This window comes from Herpailurus yagouaroundi, unplaced genomic scaffold (assembly GCF_014898765.1).
Source record: "Herpailurus yagouaroundi ecotype Mexico unplaced genomic scaffold, PumYag 198, whole genome shotgun sequence".
NCBI lineage: Eukaryota > Metazoa > Chordata > Mammalia > Carnivora > Felidae > Herpailurus > Herpailurus yagouaroundi.
Genome location: NW_024412429.1, coordinates 21,266,090 through 21,288,419, shown reverse-complemented (window position 1 = coordinate 21,288,419; position 22,330 = coordinate 21,266,090). Strand labels below are relative to the sequence as shown.

Here is a 22,330-nt window from a genome sequence, read left to right as displayed (position 1 = left end):
CTTTTGGGATGAGCACTGGGTGTTGTATGGAAACCAATTTGACAATAAATTTCATATATAAATAAAAAAAAAATTTGATGGAGTATGCCTGGCTGCCTCAGTCAGTAGAGTATGCAACTTTAAATCTCAGGGTCGTGAGTTCAAGCCCCACGTTGGGCATGGAGCTTATTTAAAAAATCATTTGGAAAGATACTTCAGGGAAAACAAAAGAAACAGATAATCCCCAAAGGTCATAAAAGACAACTGCATCAACATCTTTCAATGGGGAAACTAGAAATTAAAAAAAAAAAATCATAGATAGCATACAAGGCAAAACTTAGTAATAATATACAACAGAAGATAAGTGGAATGAAATTTCTTCTTTCCCCATCTCCATCTGTCTGATATCTTAGATTAGATATTTTAAAAGCAGTGAATTTGCTTGTCTTCAATCAAAGATGAATATGAAAAATGAACTACCAAAATTACTGCCAAATTAACTGGCGCTAAGGAACTAAATCTAGGCGCAAAGGATTGCTAAAAAAATATTCAGTTTCAACCTTGGACAGAATTTTTTTAGCAAAATATAAAATTATCATATAAAACATGAACGCTAAAATAATGATTTATACAATCTGAGGCTTTTCCAGGTATGTTACCAGTCTTCTTCATTTGAAACATCAGAATTTAAGAAAAATAGAGCTTCTGATTTCCCATAGGCACATTGTGGCTACCTAACTTCAAATACTGCCACATAGACTCCCCCAAAAGCATTTATATCATCATCAACAACAACAACAACAACAACAACAACAACAACAACAACAAAATGGCACTGCCTATACTCTATGACAGCAGCAAGGAAGCAGAGGATATAGAAATTTTTGATTTACATGTAAGTAAGCATTATCTGGATTACAAGCCAGGGTAGAGGGTCAGACAAGCAGAGGATATGGAAATTTTTAATTTACATGTAAGTAAGCATTATCTGGATTACAAACCAGGTTAGAGGGTCAGACAAGGATAGTGCAGAACAGAACATAATACACCAGGATACTAGCTGTGGTAGAATACAGATAATAGTGATGAAGGTTTACCCCCAGAAGGGGAGGGTTGTGTCTTGAGAATACCAAGAAAAGATCTAGAACCCAACAGATCAGAGCACTGACAATAGGGAGTAAAAAGAAAGCATCTTAGTGCATTGGACCAGCAGAAGCACCCTTAGGAAGGCGGTTTCTGGGGAGAGATTGACAGCTTTGTCATGAAAATGCTTCCCAGAGGCTTGGTGGTGACAAGAAAGAAGGAAGCATCTGATAATAAGGGCTTTAGAGAAACAAAATATTATCAAAGATTCAGAGGAAGAAAGACTCTACCTAAAGCACCCTTTATTAAAGAATGTTTGCTTCATAGACAATAAGGCTCTTGAATTAAGGAACCAATTAAGCTTCAGTCCAAACCCAGCTTTCTCAGTGTGTAGAATGACCTTTTATTTCTTGTCCAGGAAAACCCAGTGCAGCTAATAATGAACAAATAAACAAAATTCTCAACATCTATACAAAATAACTAAAAATAAAACAGAAAATGAGAATGAAAAGCTTTGAGTGTAAAAAAACATCAAAATTAGTGGGGATGAAAAAGAATAAACTGTAATGCAACACTATCACATACAATTTACTAATTCAAATAAATGATATTACTAAGTAGTTGCACATATGAAAAAATACCATGAACTAAAACTCCAAAACTAAGGGTAGATATAGACAATTAATAGGACAATGTCAAACAGGGGCTAACACAATTGGGGGAAAAAGAAGACAAATTGATCTTGAAATTAAGATTGAGTTACATGCTGACTGAGAACACAGTAAGGAACATAAGATATTTTAAAGAAAATTGAAATAATTAGAAAATAAAAAAAATGGATTTGAGTGAAATTGTTAGTTTTGGAATTTAGACAATAAAGATCCAACAGACACATGATTACAGATCTTAGGAAAAGAAAAACAAAAGAATGGGGCAGAAATAATAATGATACTACTACTAATACTACTAATATAAATTATGCATGCATATAGCTTTTTATAAAATTAAAGAACTCCATATTGAAAAAACCCACTGTGTATCTAGCAAACGTGATACATAATGGTCAACTCCAAGGTATAGCCCAGTAAAATGATTAAACTATAAAGAAAAAAGTAAATCTCATGGTCTCCAGGCAAAATAACAAATTACTTACAAGGAAAGTAATCAGGAGGATTTAGAATTTAGACAGTGAATAAAATAAAAATGGAACAACATTTTCAAGAATTCATTTAAAAAAGTATGAGCTAAGGTTTTTATATCCAGCCAAATTTTCCTTTAATGTCAGGCACATAAAAAAAAAATAGTTTTAAGCATGTAAAGATACAAGAGGATATTTTGCTCATGGGTCCGTATGATAAACCTACTAAAGGATGAGTTTATCTAATGAAAAAACTTGGGAGATTTCAACTAAAGAATTGTGTTAAGTATTGATTATACCTAATTGTAAATGTAATATTAAAGTAAGATCTAGCTAAAGCTGGAGGAATAATGCTATATGCTCAGATAACATAGAAATGATGGAACAAAAAAAAAAAGGAAGAAGAGAAAGAAAAAGTAGAAAGAACTATGAATTATTTCATTGCCTCAGAGGTACTAAATAAGGCTCCTTGGGTGGCTCATTCAGTCAAGCCACCTACTCCTGATTTGGCTCAAGTCATGATCTCACACTTCATGGGATCAAGCCCCGCACTGAGCTCTGAGCTGACAGTGCAGAGCCTGCTTGGGATTCCCCCTTTCTCTCCTCCTGTCTCTCTCTGCCCCTACCCAGCTGGCACACCTGCACTTTAATTCTCTCTCTCAAAATAAATAAACATTTTTTTTAAGTCCAAGGATATTACATAAAGCTGATAAATCAAATAATAACGACCATGAAAAAAAACTAAAGTCATTATATACAGGTATTAATATAGAGAAAACCATTAGGACATGAATATAAGTCTTTCTAAATAGCAAAAGAAATATAAAAACACAAGCATTAACAGAGCATATGATGTAAGACATATAGTAATTACAGCAATGCATGCAGAAAATATAATTTAAGCTATTTGACTTAGCTGAAACAAAACACATTTGATGAATCCCTAATTTAAATGCAAATGGCCTTTAATCCATTCATTAAAGAGAAATATTTTTAGATTGGCTCACACAAAAAGTCTAATTTTATGCTATATTCAAAGAGATGCACTTTGTTTTGATGTATCAACTTTTTTTGTTCATTGTGTTCATGAAATGTATATTTCTGTGTTTTTACTTTCAATCTTTTTTGGTTTTTAAAGGGTGTTCTTTATAAGAGGAATATAGTTGGTCTTTTTAAACCTAGTCTGACAGATTTTTCACTTATTTATAATAGTTTATTTTTATGTAATGTAATTATGATATTTGGGGGTAAACTTATGATAATTTTTTATTTGTCCCATATTTTCTTTTCCTAACTTATACTTTGTTTTTTTTTCCTGTTTTATCCTTTCTTGTCTTCTTTTGAATTAATCCGTTTTTTAATCATTCCACTTTCCCCCACCCCCATCTTCTTATTAACTTGTTGGTTATGTATATTTAAATTGTTTTTAAAATGATTATCCTAGGGCCTAGATATTTTTACATATATCTAATTATTCATGTATTTTAAACCCCATAATAATTGTCTTTGTTGTTTTAAACAGTGAATGTTCCTGCACATTTAACCACATATATACTGTTTCTCATGTTTTTCATTCTTTCTCTGTGTGTGGTTCCAACTGGAATCATATCCATTCTACTTGAAGAACACACTTTGGTATTTCTTTTATTGCATTTCTTCTTGGAAAATATTAAATTAAATTAAATATGTGGCCTGATATCTTTTGTCATTTTGGAAAATTTTCTACCAATGTCTCCTTAATTTTTTTTTTCTGTTCTATTCACTCTTCTCTTTTTCTGGGACACAAAATATATGCAGGTTAGATCCTTCTGCCATTTTCCATTGGCCCCTTTTCTGTATTTTCTATTTTTTCCTTCTGCTCTTGAATATGAATGTTTCTTACCAATCTATTTATTTTACACTTTGCTAATCTTTTCTACTCTGTCTAATCTATTAGCCCTCAATGAAGTACATTTAGAGGGGACATACTTCAACATAATAAAGGCTATATATGAAAAACCCACAGCAAACATCATACTTAATGGGAAAAAAAATGAGAACTTTCCCCCTAAGGTCAGGGACAAGACCAAGATGTCCACTCTCACCACTTTGATTCAACATGGTACTGGAAGTCCTAGCCACAGCAATTAGACAACAAAAAGAAATAAAAAGGATCCAAATTGGTAAGGAATAAGTAAAACTTTCACTATTTGCAGATGACATGATACTCTATATAGAAAACCATACAAACTTCACCAAAAAACTACTAGAACTGATAAATTAATTCAGTAAAGTCACAGGATAAAAAAGCAATGTGTAGATCTCTCTTACATTTCTCTACACTAATAATGAAGTAGCAGAAAGCAAAATTAAGAAAAAAATCCCATTTAAAATTGCACCAAAAATAATAAAATACCTAGGAATAAACCTAACCAAAGAGATGAAAGATCTATAATCTGAAAACTATAAAACACTCATGAAAGGAATTGAAGTCGACATAAAGAAATGGAAAGACATAAATAAAAACATTAAAAATTTTTTTAAAGAAAAAGGGGCACCTGGGTGGCTCAGTCATTTGAGCGTCCGGCTTTGGCTCAGGTCAGATCTCACAGTTTGTGGGTTCGAGCCCTACATCGGGCTCTGTGCTGACAGCTTAGAGCCTGGAGCCTGCTTCGGATTCTATGTCTCCCTCTCTCTCTTCTCCTCCTCCGCTCATGCTCTGTCTCTCTCTCTCCTTCAAAAATAAATAAAAACATTTAAAAACATTAAAAAAAAAAAAGAAATGGAAAGACACTCCATGCTCATGGATTAGAAGACAAGTATTTTTAAAATATCCATACTATCCAGTGATCTACAGATTTAATGTAATTCCTATCAAAATACCAACAGCATTTTTCATGAACTAAAGCAAAAAATGCTAAAGTGTATAAGAAACCACAAAAAATCCGAAATTGCCAAGCAATTTTGAAAAAGAAAAGCAAAGCTGGAGGCACCACAATTTCAGACTTCAAGTCATACTACAAAGCTGTAATAATCAAACAGTATGGCACTGGCACAAAAATAGACACATAGATCAATGGAACAAAATAGAAAACCCAGAAATAAACCCAAAATCATATGGTCAATTAATCAGGAAAGAATATCCAATGGAGAAAAGATAGTCTCTTCAACAAACGGTGTTGGGAAAATTGGTCAGCTACATACAAAAGAATGAAAATGGACCACTTTGTTACACCATACACAGAAATAAATTCAAAATGGATGAAAGACCTAAATGTGAGACAAGGAAACCACCAAAATCCTAGGAGACACCAGAAGCAGTAATGTCTCTGACATTGGCCATAACAACATTTTTCTAGATATGTCTCCTGAGTCAAGGAAATAAAAGCAAAAATAAGCCATTGGGACCTCATCAAGATAAAAAGCTTCTGCACAGTGAAGGAAAAAGTGAAAAAAACTAATGGGCAACCTACTGAATGGGAGAAGATATTTTCAAATGACATATCCAATAAAGGGTAAGTATCCAAAATATATACAGAACTGATACAATACAACACCCAAAAACAAATAATCCAACTAAAAAATGGGCAGAAGACATGAACAGACATATTTCCAAGGAAGACATCCAGATGGCCAACAGACACATGAAAAGATGTTCAACATCACTAATCATAAGGGAAATGCAAATCAAAACCACAATGAGATATTACCTCACCCCTGTTAGAGTGTCTAAAATCAACAACACAAGAAACAACAAGTGTTGGTGAGGATGCGGAGAAAAAGGAACCCTCATGCACTGCTGGTGAGAATGCAAATTGGTGCAGCCACTGTGGAAAACAGTATGGAGGTTCCTCAAAAAGTTAAAAATAGAACTACCCTAAGATCCACTAATCACCACACTGGGCATTTACCCAAAGAATATAAAAACATTAGATCAAGGGGAAATATCCATCCCTATGTTTATAGCAGCATTATTTATAACAGCCAAATTACAGAAGCAGCCCAAGCATTCATCAATAGATGAATAAAGAACAGGTGGTACATATATACAATGGAGTAATATTCAGCCATAAGAAAGAATGAAATCTTGCCAATTTGCACCAACATGGGTAGGGCTAGAGAGTATAATGCTAAGTGAAATTGGTCAGGGAAATACATATACCATATGATTTCACTTATATGTGGAATTTCAGAAACAAAACAAATGATTAAAGGGAAAAGAGAGAGAAAGAAACCAAGAAACAGACTCTTAACTATCGAGAACAAACCGATGGTTACCAGAGGGGAGGTGGGTGGGTGGGATTGGTAAAACAGGTGATGGGGGTTAAGAAGTGAACTACGTTGTAATGAGCACAGAGTGATGTATGGAATTGAACTGCTATATTATACATCTGAAACTAATCTAACACTGTATGTTAACTATTGGAATAAAATTTTTTAAGGTTAAGAAAAAGGCAGATATCATATATGAAAAGCTGTAGAGCCACTGGGTAACACTATCTTCTTCCAAAGAGTATTTAATGCTATTTTGGCAGCCCTATAACATATCGGTTGACCTCCTGGATCCAACTGATGGTACTTTATTCTTGCTGAATCTTATTTTTATGGCCTAGTCCCAGGTTGTTGACCAGAGTCTCACTTCCTTACTTGCAGGTTCACTTTTTTTCCTGATACTGCAAAAAACTCCTTTTAGCTTTTTTAGCCTCTTGTCACTACTTCAGCTTCGTTTCTTAGCTGTTCTACACATGCATAACTTTGAAGTCAGCAAATGCCTCAAAAGTGTTCCTCAAGGGAAAAATTGTGCATAGTATATCAGGTTCACATCTGTGTGTCATCCTTTTCCTCTGGAATCTTTTTCCAGAAGTCCTGGTTACCTTGGATATTCTCTGATGTCTTCAAATTGCTGTCTTTTTCCTTTATTTATTTTTTATGCTAGCTTTTACAAGTGTTCTTGGGAATATCGGTTTGATACCCGTTATTCCATCACAATTCAAAGTAAAAGTTTATCCTGCTTTTATTTTTTTTCTCCAGAATATGTTATGTATGCTGCATTTACTTGCGTATTCATTCTATATCTCCTTAATGTAGTGCCTTGAGAGAGGAGCTGAGTTTTATTCACTGTGAAGTCCCAAAGCCTAGAAAAATGGCTGGCGTAAAAAAGGCACTCAGGAGGTATATTTGAAGGAAGGAAAGAGATCAACAAGCTTGTTGCTCTCCTAATGATTCTTTCACCCAGACACACCTGGGAACTTAGTTTCAGGGCTTCTGTTTATCCCCTTTGATCAATATATTTTAAACTTCTGCTCCCCAGCTCTGCACATCCCATTAGCTACCAATTTTGTTAATTCCATATTTTTAATGTCTTTCCGATATGCCCTTTCTTCTTCATCCTTGCTCTATCAGTTTGGGGTGTCATTATCTCTTACCTGGTTCTATAAATTAATGCCCTACCTCTAGTTTTCCTTCCCTTCATTATATATGTTTCCCTTACATATGCTTTCAGTGTTTTTCTCAAACACAAATCTTATCGTATTTCAAGGTTTTAAAAATGTTTAAGAATATCTGGGGCGCCTGGGTGGCGCAGTCGGTTAAGCGTCCGACTTCAGCCAGGTCACGATCTCGCAGTCCGTGAGTTCAAGCCCTGCGTCAGGCTCTGAGCTGATGGCTCAGAGCCTGGAGCCTGTTTCTGATTCTGTGTCTCCCTCTCTCTCTGCCCCTCCCCCGTTCATGCTCTGTCTCTCTCTGTCCCAAAAATAAATAAACGTTGAAAAAAAAATTTTTTTTAAATAAAAAAATAAAAAAAAAATGTTTAAGAATATCAATGGCTCAACACTGTCTACAAGGATAAATACTGAACTTTTATTCTCATAAAATACAGGGAACTTCAAAATGTCTTGCAATAATAACTTTTTAATAAACCTTGAAATCATCAGAATATTCATACTAACGTGTCTGAAAGTCCAAGATCATAATCGTATCACCATGATTTTAGGCATAACTCTTGATGCCCAAAATGACTCAGGGGAGTGATTATCCCAAATATATTAAGGATTAGACTAAAGAAGAAAGTGCTATGTAAACATTCCATATAAATGTGTGCTATTGTTGGTTGGCAAGAAGTTGTACTCACACCTACTTTTTAATAATTCTGAAAAGACTTGCATTAAACTGACAGGACTTCTCATACTTGATGGAATATTGGAATTAAAATCATATTAGTGGGGCACCTAGGTGGCTCAGTTGGTTAAGCATCCGACTTCACAATCTCACAGCTCATGGGTTCGAGCCCCGCATCTGGCTCTGTGCTGACAGCTCAGCGCCTGGAGCCTGCTTCGGATTCTGTGTCTACCTCTCTCTCTCTGCCCCTCCCCTTCTCATGCTCTGTCTATCCCTCAAAAATAAATAAACATTAAAAAAATTTTTTTAATAAATAAAAAAATAAAATAAAATCATATTAGTATTATTTTACTTCTTGAATACTTACCAAGTGCCTGCTCTATGTCAATGGTTGTCTAATTCCTCATAAGTAGGTATAAGATATAGGATTTTTTTTCTCTCAAGGGGCACAGAGAGTAGTGATTCCACATAATTCATTAACTGAAGTAAACACTGTGCGGTCACTGTTTTCCATTTCATTTTTAACTTAAAAAGTTATTTGAAATACGCAAAATGCTTAAGATCCTTTGTCTCTCATTGGCTTCCACACTGGATTAGTGGTGTATTTAACAGTTTCTGTATCATTACCCAAACCTATAGGAAACCATAATGTAAGTCAAATTTTCCTGGAGACTGTAGGGGAGAAAAGACAACAGGAGTTGAGACACTGCCCAGAAGGGCAGGGGAGAAAAAAGAGACTAGCAAAGAAACTTCTAAGGAGTCAGAGTATTAAAAAGGAAAAAGAAAAGGGATGCAAATGTTTTAAGCCCCAGTTACCTTATCTGCAGAATAGAAATAATATATTTAACTTGTGCAATCAGTGGGAAGAAGGAAGTATCAATGCAAACGGATCTATTAGCATGATGCCCAATCTTCAGGTTTAGTAACGTCTTCTAAATATTGTTGGTTTTGTTTCCCTAAAACTACAATGGTGCACAAGTAACCAAAATCTATAGCTAGACTAGAAGCCAAATTCCTTATCACCAACAGTATTTAAGATACCTGCTCTTTGAATCACTGCTTATTTTATTTACTTAAACAGCTAAAAATGCAAAACTTAACAGATGATTCACCCAATTGTATTTTCACTGCGGAGACATAATTAAGACAAAGAGTCTCTTCCATTTTTTTTTTTCTAAAACATTCCCTTAGTTGTTGCAATCATGAATTATTGTGAGTGGCATTAGCAGTGTAATGAAAAACTGTGGGTCTCATCAAAATGAATCGTACAAAATGTCCCAGGCAGAAGCACTGGGTCAGGGAGCTAGTTCATGTCTATTTATGTTGTGATACTTTGTTTTACGTGGGAGGCTTCACAGGCTTTGCTCTCACCTAGGGGGCACTGTAGAAAGTCTAATGATGCCCATTAGTACCTTTGTCAGGGCTACTGTGACTTATAGATTCTTTATGTTAATCGGGATTATGCTTCCGGCATATTTAAAAACCCACTACAATTTTTTTAAGCACTTAAGTCAAGTGATTTGAGAAAAGCTAAGCATACGGCCTCAGGTGGTAGAGGTATTTCAGGAATGACAGCACCAAAGAAAAAATAATTAGCAAACCCTTTCATGATAGCTAATTTTCACTGGGCCATGTGCAGTCTATTTTTATACCACCAGATGCCCCCTTCAATGTAGTCTTATTTTTATTTACATAGCCAAGTTATTTCTAAAGTTGACAGAGATCTGTCAATTTGTTCTAATTGTGTGGAGAAAAAATTTACCAGGATCACATGACAACACCCTCTGCCCCACATCCCCAAGCTTCTTACTCTGTGAGGTGAGTTGGTCTAACATCAAGGTTGAAAATAGCAAGCTTTCCCCACAAGGCCATGAGGGGGAAGGCTTTGCTATTCAGTTCATTTCGAGATCTTATCACCCACCTGCTAATTAAAACTTGAGCAGACTTATTCAATTTGGTAAAATATTTCCGGCCAGTGCAATCAATGAAGCTTTTCCAAAGCTACTTACTAAATAGTATTTTTCCTAAATTTCAGATTTTCAGTGGACTGTTCCCGAGGTGGTCAAACAACTCTGACAAAGAATTTCCTCTAGGCTTTGATATCTGAGTACATTATTTCTAGAGAAGGGGAAAAAACAAAGCTCTGTTAACTCAATAAGACAAGAAATGGATTTTTATTACGAAGTTATTTTAATGATTAGCTATACCATAGTGGCTATATGAACAAAGCCAATGAACATATAAAAAGGAACTTGATTCCATTGTAATTGGGGAAATGCAAATTAAAATTGAATGAGATGATATTTTACACCCACGAGAATGACCAAAATAAAAACAATAGACAACAGAAGCATTAGGATGTAGGAAAACTGGCACCACTGTGGGAGTCAAAGTTGATACATCTCCTAGTGGTGAATAAACACATACCCCATCAATCTAGTTTCACTCCTAGGCATTTGCCCAGCAGAAATGTATATGTATATTCACCAAAAGACACACACAAGGAGGATCATAGCACTGTCAACCTCTAATCCTGTGAGTGATTCTTTCTGACCTCGGACATGCTTTGTTACAAGCATATGCTGATTACTAAGCAGTAGAGAGCTCTCTGCACACCTCCAGGTTTCTCTGCCAGTTGTCTCCTTTCCTGTACCTTATCCCATTAACGCTAGCTGCCCTGTTCTGCCCCACCTGTCAGCTCCACCTCCTCCACTTGGGCAATCTGATCCCCCCCCCCCCCCGCCAACACACACACACACACACACCATGACCTGGAAACTTTCCAAGGCTGTAAACTGGAACAATTACAGAGACACATCATGTGTTTTCCATCTCTCTCTCGGAGATCATTTCCCAATGTCTTCGAGACTGCCGTTTCTATACTTGGCCCATTTTTGAAAAACATCAGGCAGTTAGGAAAATCCCGTTCCTGCGACACCATCTCCTCCAGGAGCTAACATCCTGAGGAATACCATTTTGACCACAAAGAATTACAGAGGAATAGTCTATGCTTCTTCAGAATTGGGCGTTTGGCAGCTATTTTCTCGGCAATCGACCAAGCAAGCCTGTCACTTCACACAAAACTGATAGCGTTTGTGGTCAATGATAAAATTCAAGCTTTCAAACAAAATTTAGAATTTTAGAAAATGTGTACCTGCCACCATCAGCTTGTTAGCATCTGAAATACAGAAACATCTCTAATGAAATCAATGGCAATCTTAACACGTTTTAACATTGTATAATGAGAACCGTCAATACAGAAAAGGCTACATTACTTGCGGCGCTAACAATTTTTAAATGACCAATGCATATCACAAAATCATGCATGAGTACAACATCTATTTTAGGTACAAGATAGACCAATGGATTTTAAGGTAACATCATGGATATGGTTTCAGAATCTGCACCGCAACTGAGTTGTAAGGAATTACCACTTCTTGAGTTCTGGTAGCGTATTGAAAAGGTTTTTATAATACTCTCTTCACTTACAAATACAGACCTCTGTGTGACCAGATTTTCTTTATATTCTCAATTGAAAATATGCTGCTACAGACAATTTACTGCTTTTGAGATTGCCAGTAATTTTTAGGCATGTAAAGGATTTCTGAGACCAAAGGTTGGTATAGAAAACCACAGACCAGAAGACTTCTTTACAACTCTCCTTACTGCTTTCTCATTTGAAACCTTCTTCTTAATCAGCTTTCTGTGTCAGGCCTGCCCTTGGTTCTTCTCCAGTCTGCTCCTTTCATTAACACCCAAGCTGTGTTCACAGTCCTGCCCTAATGACCCTCAAGATTGAGGGTCCCACTCTTCAAATCCAGGCATCAGCCACTGGCTAGAGAACTACTTGGTGCAACCGTGAGCCTATCTGATCTCTGCCCATTGGCCCCTAACAGGCAGACTTTGGACTCTATAGCACTGTGCTCCTTCTCCTTACTTGTGACCTGGTAACCAGGGCATCTCCAGGGGACTTTCAGCTTTTTTTCTTACTGTGTGCTGTAAAACTGCCTGCCTCTTTCTGAATTTCAGATGCTCTTTCCTAGTTCCCAAGAGATGACCTCCAAATCTTTATTTATAAAAATAATTGTATGCTTCCAAGGAGGGTTTGGGTTTAAAAGTACGTCTACAGGGGTGCCTGGGTGGCTCAGTCTGTTAAGCATCCGACTTTGGCTCAGGTCACGATCTCACAGTTTGTGAGTTCAAGCCCCACATCAGGATCTGTGCTGACAGCTCAGAGCCTGGAGCCTGCTTCAGATTCTGTGTCTCCCTCTTTCTCTGCCCTTCCCCTGCTCGTTCTCTCTCTCTCTCTCTCTCTCTCTCTCTCTCTCTCTCTCTCAAAAATAAATAAACATTAAAAAAAAGTTAAAAGTATTTCCACAGAAGCATTGCACATCTTTAGTGGATCTTTAATAGTAAAGTATACTTTCCAATAGGACTGAGTGTGTACATGCCGGGAACAGGAAACCATTTGGGGATATGGGAGATTTCCTGGTGCTGTGCAAGACAAACACCTGTCTATGATGTGTATGTGAAACTCCTCCCCTTTGCCTATTCACAGTTGCAATGATACAGAGCTTTTATTGAACTTTGGCTTCAGGGAGTAGGTACTCAGGACTCCCAAGCGTTTTGTATATTGTAACAAGTAACCAAAAGACCATAATCTTATATTTATTCTTTAGTTCTCCAAAGTCCCTTACTTTTGAAGTGTTGTCTCTAAAACTATCCATGCCATTTTCTTGTCCCAACAGGCTCTCTCCCTGAAATTTATCCCAACATCAATACAATTAATGACCCAGAAGAGCATAATGTTACTTCTCTGGAGTAACTTTGTCTCAGATAATTTAGGAAAAAAAATATATTACATAAAATCAATCCTTGGGAGTTCAGGGAAGGGAGGTGGGAAGGAACAGTTGCCAGCTCACGGTGGTTACCCTAACCCGAAAATATTATTCTCAGTGCTCAACTTGTAGTGTGTGCTAAGTAAATCTTTTGGATGAATAAGCAATTGTGTGACTGCCTGCAAACAAACTAACCTATAGTTGGACCATTTGCAATGGGGAAGGGGAAGAAGGGAGGAAGAAAGGGAAGAAGGGGAAGGAATAAAGGAGGAGGGTGGAGAGAAAGAAAGAAAACAACACCTTTCCAAATGAAGTGGATTTTCCATTTGATGAAAAACCCATAGTGCACTCTTTCCACCCCAAAACCTCTATTCTTTTAGTTGATCATTTCAATTATATGTTTTCTTCTCTTAACTAACCGGGGGCTTACTATGTGTCAACAGGAGGACATAACAATGGAGACAGAGAAAATGGGGATGAGAATGGAAGGGAACTACATTTTATTTATAAAAATACGGTACACAAGTCTATGAACAAAAGAAAAGGAAATAAGTACAAGTAGATAGATGCCTAAGTTCCTATTAAGTTATACTCCTCTGTCAAGTAGCATTCTAAATTATGTTTATTCACATATCTCTCCAAATATAGATCATCTTGAAATTTTCAATGTATATATTTTAGGCATCTTTATTTTGAATCACTTTCTAAATGGTACCAAAAGATTTTAAGACAACCTTATAAGATGGAAACATTCAAATTGACTCTATGAGAAAAGTTTCAAAGCTCAAACACGTTTGTTTATTATGCATTGAGGTTTATCAGAGCTTAGTATTCATTAGCTCATTTAATGCTCACCACAAGATGAGTTAAATGTAATGTTTATTCCTGTTTTACAGATGACAGAAGCAAAAAATTAAATAATTTGACCCATTTTACTACCATAAGCGGCAAAATTAGGATTCAAATGAGGAAATTCTGTCTCTACTACATGTGCCAAAAACATAACGGCCACTAGTACCTTCCTTCTCCATTTATATCACCTAAACCATGTGCTTAATTTTTTATTGTAAACATAGAACAGTGGTGAACATCCTAAGAGGCCAATCAGAAGCTGGGGCCAGAGTAATGAGGTGATTTATGGAGATACAGTCAGATGGCAGGGCATGGAACTCCCCTTTGCTGACTCTCAAATGTGAGGTCATTTTTCTTCTGAGCAGCCAGAAATGTGTGATTCACACAATCAGACTTGCTTATTTGTGATATGTGACAAGACAGATTGCCTGAATGTAAAGAATTATTAAAGTCTATTCAACATAAATGTAATACTGAGTAGAATAAATAACATAAGAAACTTGTTATACAATACTCACAAAATCTGTGTAACTTGAATCAGTGATGCCTTTACTATAATATTCCAAGCCTATGAATGCAATTACAATTTCATTAATATTCATACTAAAGCCCAGAGAGTTCTAGTGCTCACTAACCCATGTGTGAAGTCCAGACTTTTTTGGAGCTCCTGTTCTTAAAGTATCTCTGGGAATTTCCATTGTTCTACCGCTTGGTCTATCATCAGTCACTTGTTACTGATAATCAGCCACCATTGCCCAAAGCCAGTCCATGCCAATTCTCCTTATGAAATAAAAAATGCTCTAGAGGAGTTGAAGGGGAAAATGACCTTTCTCTCTGTGTTCAGCTCAGTTACAGGAAGGCCAAAGTTATTTTGCTCCTCATTATAATGCCAAACTTTAAAAAAAGCTGAATCTATTTTCATCCATAGCCATTCTTCTCTCCAGGTGCTCACAGGCCCAGAAGGAATATATTGGTTTGTCCCTATGCTGGATTTACCAAGCAAGACTGCTTCTTCTCTGGGGATGAATTTTTCTTTCTAGGCATGAGAACATTTCTTCTTAGATTGTCTTGCCTCATACCAATCACAATGGCAGTTTGAAACATTTCCCTATAGCTGAACACCTAGTTTATCAGTGCAGGGAAGGCACACTGTTGAAAAGTGGGGGTAAGGTTGGGGAAGACAGGAAACAAGATCCATCCAATTTCACAGGACAAATTTATCAGCCAGTCCTGCCTAGTTGGAACACCCATATACATTCATGGGTGAAAGTTCCATAGACATCCTCTCCCAATAACCTTGTAGCAGCCAATTCCTTCATTGACAGTTCATTACACAGTGGCATATATTCCCCTGCTTTAATTACATTAGCTAAACTAATGTGCCAAAGATTTTTTTTTTTTAAAGAAATCAAGGGGCTACTAAATTTTCAAGTGCACAGCACCAAAGTTCAGGGTCCCCAAACAAACATTTTTCATAATCTTTGAGGAGATCTCCTATGTGTCTTATAGGTAATTGCTCCTATACATGTTCCACCATGCAGGCAGGTCCTTGGGCCAGGAAGGGGACATTGTTTCCAGAGTTCTTCCACATAGAATCACGTCATAGAAAATTATTCATTACTTGTTAAAATGGTACAGAAATCTTCATCCAATACTACTGTAATAGGGGTCAACACCATTGCAACAAGAAAGGGTGAACTCAACTCTGAATACAATAACGATGAGTGGGGATTTACAACTAAGGGACAGAGTGAGGGGGGTTGACGGATGGAAAAATCACTGAGAAGAGACACGGTGAGGGAGTCTTGCTAAAGTGGCCTAATAGGATTCTTGCTAGAAGCAAGGCAAGGTTGAAACACAGTTGAGAAGACGGCTCAGAGGAGTCTGACTAAAGTTTGGTCAAGGAAGGAGTCTTATCAATAGCTGAGGACAATGCCCAGAATGGATCTGACTAGCCAGTTACACTCAGGCTTTGAGAACCATGCTTTAAAATCTCTGATATGTAGAGAGAGATGGTTTGTTTAATGTACTTCAATATTTATTCATCTAACTTTGCTCAAGTAGTAACTTTCTAATCAACTCCATTTCAAAAGGTGTTAATGTGATTTTTTCAAAAACTCATAAAAGATACTGAAATTGAGAAGTGTGCAGATCACAGTAGTTAAATAAATTGACAGTAATATCTCTGGGTCCTCCCCCAATTATCCATGCCCTTAACTATTATTTTATAAATAATGGTCACCTTCCCACTTTGTCTCTTCTACTATACCTCTGCCTTCCTATCTGCTCTTGCAACATTACCAATGTATCACAGGTCATTCATTTAGAAAAAGGACCTGGGGAAGAAAATCTATCTCATCCATTGTAATGTACATGGGTTGGAAATGGTTTCCCTAACTCACAAGCCCTGCTGCAGGTAGAAAAGTCTTTAACAGTTGTCTCTTCCAACCCCCTCATTTAACAAATCAGGAAACCAAGGTACAGATTAGTGATTTAATTAAACTTAGGTAGCCAATAGTGAGCTAAAAATAAACATATGTTTTCATATCTTAAGTTTACCATCTTTAACATCCTTCCTTGTTATTAAAAATAGTCATAATTATAAATTTTTAAAGTCCAGATCAACTATACAGAAAATACCAGTTCCTCCTGCTCCTCTCAGAAGAGATAGGTAGGGACTGATCACCATTGTCTTTAGCTAAGAAAGAGTTGATATGATATTGGCTGGATTGAAGCATTTTTAGAATCTTATAGGGTCTTAAATTTTGACTGAATATGTTAAGTTTATGAGTCCTATTCAAAGATTACTAGGAATGGCAGGAAAACCTTAAACCGGTAGTTGAGAGATTTGTAGCTTTTCCTGATATTGTCACAAACCGACTGTATAGTTTTGGGCAGTTTTTTTTTTAACTGTATTATTAGTTTTTTTTTTTTTAATTTTATTTAAATCCAAGTTAGTTAACATATAATGTAATAATGGTTTCAGGAGTAGAATTTAGTGATTCATCACTACATATAACACCCTGTGTTCACCCCAACAAGTGCCATCCTTAATGCCCATCACCCATCTAGCCCATCCACTGACCCAACACTCCTCCAGCAACCCTCAATTTGTTCTCTGTGTTTAAGATTTTCTTATGGTTTGCCTCCATCTCTGTTTTTTATCTTATTTTTCCATCCTTTTCCCTATGTCCATCTGTTTTGTTTCTTAAATTCCACATATGAGTGAAATCATATAATATTTATCTCACTGAGTTATTTCACTTAGCATAATACACTCTAGTTCCATCCACATTGCTGCAAATGGCAAGATTTCATTCTTTTTGACTGTTGAGTAAATTCCATTTTATATATGCATACACACACACACACACACACACACACACACACACACACACCCCACATCTTCTTTCTTTATCAATTCCTCAGCCAATGGACATTTGGCCTCTTATCATAATTTGCCAATTGTTGATAGTGTTGCTATAAACATCGGGGTGCATGTGCTCCCTTCGAATCAGCATTTTTGTATCTTTTGGATAAATACCTAGTAGTGCAATTGCTGAGTCATAGGGTAGCTCTATTTCTAATTTTTTGAGGACCCTCCATACTGTTTTCCAGAGTGACTATACCAGTTTGCATTCCCACCAGCAGTGCAAAAGTGTTCCCCTTTCTCCACATCCTTGCCAACATCTGTTGTTTCCTGAGTTGTTAATTTTAGCTATCCTGACAGGTGTGAGGTGGTATCTCATTGTGGTGTTGATTTATATTTTCCTAATGATGAGTAATATTGAGCATCTTTTCATGTGTCTGTTAGCCATTTGGATATCTTTGGAAAAGTGTCTATGCATGTCTTTTGCCCATTTCTTCACTGGGTTATTTGTTTTTTCAGTGTTGAGTTTGAGAAGTCTTTTATAGATTTTGTATACTTTACATCCCCATAGTCTCCTCATCTATAAAATTAGATGAAAGAGATCAGGACCTAGGTCCCTTACATTGGAAATGCTGGTTTTACAGCATATTAAACTGGGTGGGGTGGATAAATTAGCATATATAGAGAAACCAGCTCACATTGGGCTGGTGCACAGAAAATCCTCAAAATAGAGTTAACCCACTTCTCCCTTCCTTTCTTACTCTTTCTTTTGTCCTTCCTTCCTTCAGGTATCAGCTAGAAGATAAGGACTTGGGGGTGATGGGGAGACTGGATGGGTAGGTGAGCATTTGAGAGCAGCCTGCAATTGATTACCCACTCCTTACCTGATTGGGGTTTTAGCATATGACACTTGTGTCCTAGGGGAAGACTGCACAAAATGTGTTTTTAAAAATGTTTATCCATGTAACAGAAGCAACTATCTTTTTAGCAAGTCACCAATGGAATCAGTTATAGCTTTAGCTTTTAAGAGTCAAATCCAGACACATTCTCTCAAGAATACCTCTAACTTTGTGTAGATTTGGCATAGCAAATGTCCAACATTTAATATTTCATATCAACATGAAATATTAATGTAAAACTGGTAATTACCAGTTTTTATTCTTCATTCAGTGACCTTTTTTCTAAAGGATCAAACACTTTGCCAAATGCCCCCCTTTCTCACCAATGCCTTCATCCACCAGCCTTGAGTGTGTATTTAAATCCCATTTCTGTTCCCAACCCTTATCAGCTATAAGTTCTTTCTTTTAAAGTGGGATCTAAGTCTACTTAGATTTCTATTCCCAACCCTTATCAGCTATAAGCTCTTTCTTTTAAAGTGGGATCTAAGTCTACTTAGAAGACTGGAAAATATTTCTATCCCAAAGAAATACTCCTGACTAATTTGAGAAGTTGAGCAAAAATTATAAGCAGTGACTCCACTTTTGTGTAGAAAGTTTAGTCATCTGGGTTTAATTGAAGGGGATGATGGGCTTTACTTTGCGTTGAATGCATTGCAGTCAATACAGTCAGGATTGGAGAATGCATATGAATAGGAGGCAGCTGGGAGGTTTTCACATTCAGGGAGCAATTGTAAAAGGCAATGCCACACTTGTGTATAAGAAAGTGCCACAGCCTAGGAGAAAAGCAGTGAATGAAATAAAGATGACCAGATTAAAGAAGATAACCTGTTCTCCTTCTGCACTGGATTAGGCTCCATTCATATGTACATTTACAGTAATGATTGAGCAATAAACAGAAAACCCAATGCCATATGTTGTGTGAGGTGTCACAGGAAAAAGAGTCTGTTAATAGTCTGAAGAGAAAAGGTCTCCTGAGGAGACTAGAAGTAACTTTCTGGAGGAGAGAAAAGGAGAGATAAGCAAGATCTCTGAAACAGAGAACACAGGGCAAACAAAAATAAATTGGTTTCTCTTATTCCCAGCAAACTATTTGAGTTTGGGTGACAGTGAGCTCTGGCTATGAGTAAGCACATCAAGTCCTTAAGGAGTTGGGGCAGGCATTTCAGAGGGAGAGTCTTGAAGGAGAGTCTTCAGGGACAACTGGAAACTCAGCCATAGCAAACCTACATAGGAAGACCTCCCATCACATTAAAGCCAGAACATGGGTGTATAAAGAAGATGGGACTTGACGGTCCATATATCTTAGTTCTCAAAAGCATAAGCTTGGGAGCCAGACTGCCTTGGTTCAAATCCCAGCACTGCCACCAGCTGTGAGACCATGGGCAAGTCCTTTAACTTCTCATTTTCTCTTAGAAGAGTGCTTGGCATTAGTATGTACCTAGTACGTGTTATTAAAATACCAACAAACAAACTTACATTGTTTTATTATTTCATTTGTATTTAATTCCATTTAATAAAATATAGATATGCTTCAAGAGTTCTTGTCTTGCATTTTGAATAGTTCCAGGAACATTCAAGAGAAAGGAGAATATGCCATGCTGTGTATTGTACTTGAATTTACCCAAGGATATTTTATAGGATTGCAAGTGTTGGGGTCTGGGGAAGTGGGGCATTAAACCCTGTGCAGCAAATATGTCATTCCCTCTTTGTATGAGGTCAAGTGAGAAATTTACTGAAGAGACATTGTGGAAGAAAGTTTACATTTGAGCATTTTTTTCCAAGGAGAAGTTCCTAACTTTCATCAACTCTCAAAGATTAGGTGTTACTAGCTTACTCACCCATAAACATTCTATATAGAATATTTTATTACACACCTACCTTTAGTAACCGATTCAAAGCAATGAATGTTACTCATAAGTTAAAATATAGCTTGGTATTCAACTCGGCTATAACCCCACAGATGTCTTTTGGAATTTTTATTGCAGTGGAATGACATCAATACAGCCAGAACTCAGTAAGTTTGTGTGTCAAAAGGCTATATTCCTCACTCACTCCCCCACAAGCATGTACATAATGTTAACCCATCTCCCTGAAATCCAGCACAAGAAATTGCAAGGCCCATCAACTTAACCACCATCAATGACTTGTTGAACACTTGTTTTTAAATCTCAGTAAAAAGATTCTTGCTTTTGCTTCAAATACACAGCAAACAGGCAAATGTAAGTAGTACGATTACTTGAGCTGTGGTTGATTCAATACCAAATTTTCTCTCCAGATATTAACATATCATATTCTTTTACTTTTATTTTCAGTTCTCTTTTTTTATATCTTTTTTTTGGTTTGTTTTTAATTATATAAGAAAACATATTTTGAAGAAAAAAAAAAGAACAGTTTCAGCACAGAAGTATTTCACTGGAAGAATAGATAATCCAGTGTCACTTCCTGGCCACACACTTGGATCTCACTCCCCTCTCCGTGGGTCACCAAAGTTAACTGTAGGTTGTCAGTTCTCTCAGATGACTTTCTATGCAATATGTAAGGTATACCTATACGTGTATGCATTTTTATATACATATATATCTACACGTAACTTCATTTTTAAACAATCTGCCTAAATGACATAATTTTATGCTTAATATCAGCAATTTACTTTTCCTGTTTCCTAAAATGTACTGGAGATTCTTCCAGGTTGCTGCACATAGAACTATGTGATTATGCCACAATGCAGAGATCCCAGAGGTCAACTCCTCTAGGACTGATGGATGTATAGGTTGATTCCAGTCTTTCTTTGCTGTCAAATCCTTATATTCCCATTTCTGGGCAAATGGGAGTTATTTCTCTAGAAAAGATATTTGTTACTTGTCTTGTAATTATTGTGACTTCTGCCATTTTAACTTTTATAATGTTTATGTAGGCAAATATGACAACTTCCTTCTTTATGATTTCCAAATTTGGAGCCTTTCTCAGGAAACCCTTTCAGATCCTAAATTACAAATGAATATTCTCTTTGTTTTCTCAACATAATTTTGTATTGGTTATTTATGTATAATGACCTGATACATTTCCAAACAATTTTGCGAGGGTGTGAGATAAGGAAAAATTTAATTGTTTTTTTGTTGTTGTTGTTGTTGTTGTTTTTTCATCTAATTGTCCCATGACTTTTTATTAAGTAACCTATTCCTACCCTACCAATTTCCCACAAGGTAACACATGACATTGCCTTTGTCACAGATGAAATTTCCCTAGGCAACTGGATCTGATCTCACACTACCCTTTTCTAGGCAATCAAGCTGTCTATTCCTGAACAATTACATGGGTTTAGCTGCTATAGTTTTACATATTTTGGCCATTATATTTTCATCTTCAATTGTACTTGAAACTAAACCTGTCAAGCTCCACAAGTAGTTCTTTTAGGATTTTATATGGGATTGCAGATTTAAATTTACAGATTAATTTGGGAAGAACTAATATTGTTTAAGTGTTATACATTCTCTTCCGGGAACATGTTATGTCCCTGCATTTATTTAGGTTGGCTTACGTATCTTTCAGAAAGTGTTACATTGTTTTTTATAATCTTCTTTAAGGGCTGTCGTTTTTTGTTTTTTGTTTTTTGCTTTTTGTTTTGTCTTTTTTGCTGTTGTCGTTGTTTTGGCTTCTGTTGCTATTGTGATTTGGGATGTTTTCCCATGATATGTTCTAATTGGTTATTGGCCTATATAGAAAAGTTATTATGTACTAAATTTTGCATACAAGTACCTTCTTAATTTTAATAGTTTTTTTCAATTGATTCTCTTGGATTTTCTAGGTAGATGATTACATTGTGTACAAATGACAGTTTTATCCTTCCCTAACTAATGCATACATATGAGCATGTGTGTCCTGTTTATATTCAGTCTTTATAAAATGTTGAATAGTAGTGTTGAGAATAGATACTATCATATTCATCCTGACCGCATAATGGCCATTCACAAATAAATAAGACATAATATTCCAAAGCTTCAAATTTCCTGTCACCTGTTTTATTCAGGGGACATTTGCATTTCTATAGCTGCAAAAATAACCACAAAATATAATA

At 36.3% G+C, this 22,330-nt stretch overlaps 1 long non-coding RNA gene across 1 annotated transcript; it reads right to left on the bottom strand.

The window, feature by feature from the left end:
• Positions 1–4,864: 4,864 nt before the first annotated feature.
• LOC121013128 (uncharacterized) lies at positions 4,865–10,899 on the bottom strand. The gene is made up of 3 exons (XR_005782516.1): positions 10,784–10,899; positions 10,306–10,414; positions 4,865–4,913 (listed from the first exon to the last, which is right to left on the bottom strand). It is a non-coding gene; the product is annotated as an uncharacterized LOC121013128 (long non-coding RNA).
• Positions 10,900–22,330: the final 11,431 nt, after the last annotated feature.